This window comes from Phyllobates terribilis, unplaced genomic scaffold (assembly GCF_046119375.1).
Source record: "Phyllobates terribilis strain yellow unplaced genomic scaffold, ASM4611937v1 Scaffold_12__6_contigs__length_324123572, whole genome shotgun sequence".
NCBI classification, from domain to species: Eukaryota; Metazoa; Chordata; class Amphibia; order Anura; family Dendrobatidae; genus Phyllobates; species Phyllobates terribilis.
In genome coordinates, this window is record NW_027362772.1 from 8517559 (window position 1) to 8519449 (window position 1891).

Genomic DNA, 1891 nt, shown 5'->3' on the forward strand with positions numbered 1-1891 from the left:
CCTCGTACACGCGTGGCTCCGCTCCATACGCCTCGTACACGCGCGGCTCCGCTCCGTACGCCTCGTACACGCGCAGCTCCACACACCTCGTACACGCGCAGCTCAGCTCCGTACACCTCGTACACACGCGGCTCCGCTCCGTACACCTCGTACACGTGCGGCTCCGCTCCGTACACCTCGTACACGCGAGGCTCCGCTCCGTACACCTCGTACACAAGCGGCTCTGTTCCATACGCCTCGTACACACGCGGCTACGCTCCGTACACCTCGTACACAGTGCTACGCTCCGTTCATCTCGTACACACGCGGCTCCGCTCCATACATACGCGGCTCCGCACACCTCATACACACGCGGTTCCGCTCCGTACACATCGTACACACGTGGCTCCGCTCCGTATGTCTCGCTCACGCGTGGCTCCCAGCTCACCTCGTGCACATGCGGCTCCATTCCGTACACCTCGTACAGGCGCGGCTCCGCTCCGTACACCTCGTACACGCACGGCTCCGCTCCGTACGCCTCGTACACGCACGGCTCCGCTCCGTACGCCTCGTACACACGCGGCTCTGCTCCATACACCTCGTACACACGCGGCTCCGCACACCTCGTACATGCGCGGCTCCGCTCCGTACACCTCGTACACGCGCGGCTCCGCTCCGTACACCTCGCATACACGCGGCTCCGCTCCGTACACCTAGTACACGTGCGGCTCCGCTCCGTACACCTCGTACATACGTGGCTCCGCTCCGTATGTCTCGCTCACGCGTGGCTCCGCTCACCTCGTACACGCGCGGCTCCGCTCCGTACACCTAGTACACGTGCGGCTCCGCTCCGTACACATCGTACACACGTGGCTCCGCTCCGTATGTCTCGCTCACGCGTGGCTCCCAGCTCACCTCGTGCACACACGGCTCCGCTCCGTACGCCTCGTACACACGCGGCTCTGCTCCGTACACCTCGTACACGCGCGGCTCTGCTCCGTACACCTCGTACACACGCGGCTCTGCTCCATACATACGCGGCTCCGCACACCTCATACACACGCGGTTCCGCTCCGTTCACATCGTACACACGTGGCTCCGCTCCGTATGTCTCGCTCACGCGTGGCTCCCAGCTCACCTCGTGCACATGCGGCTCCATTCCGTACACCTCGTACAGGCGCGGCTCCGCTCCGTACACCTCGTACACGCACGGCTCCGCTCCGTACGCCTCGTACACGCACGGCTCCGCTCCGTACGCCTCGTACACACGCGGCTCTGCTCCGTACACCTCGTACACACGCGGCTCCGCACACCTCGTACATGCGCGGCTCCGCTCCGTACACCTCGTACACGCGCGGCTCCGCTCCGTACACCTCGCATACACGCGGCTCCGCTCCGTACACCTAGTACACGTGCGGCTCCGCTCCGTACACCTCGTACATACGTGGCTCCGCTCCGTATGTCTCGCTCACGCGTGGCTCCGCTCACCTCGTACACGCGCGGCTCCGCTCCGTACACCTAGTACACGTGCGGCTCCGCTCCGTACACATCGTACACACGTGGCTCCGCTCCGTATGTCTCGCTCACGCGTGGCTCCCAGCTCACCTCGTGCACACACGGCTCCGCTCCGTACGCCTCGTACACACGCGGCTCTGCTCCGTACACCTCGTACACGCGCGGCTCTGCTCCGTACACCTCGTACACACGCGGCTCTGCTCCGTACACCTCGTACACACGCGGCTCTGCTCCGTACACCTCGCACACGCGCGGCTCTGCTCCGTACACCTCGTACACACGTGGCTCTGCTACATCCACACTGTAAACCCCTCCTGACCCCACACATAAACTTCAGCTCATCCAGCACCATGACAACCAGCACAGCAGAGTCCTGCATCCACTGAGGCCCCTGATC

At 64.5% G+C, this 1891-nt stretch overlaps 1 protein-coding gene across 1 annotated transcript in view; it reads left to right on the forward strand.

The window, feature by feature from the left end:
* The window catches only part of LOC141171879 (uncharacterized), a 307194-nt gene that overhangs the window by 147119 nt on the left and 158184 nt on the right, over positions 1–1891 (forward strand). The window lies entirely within an intron of this gene.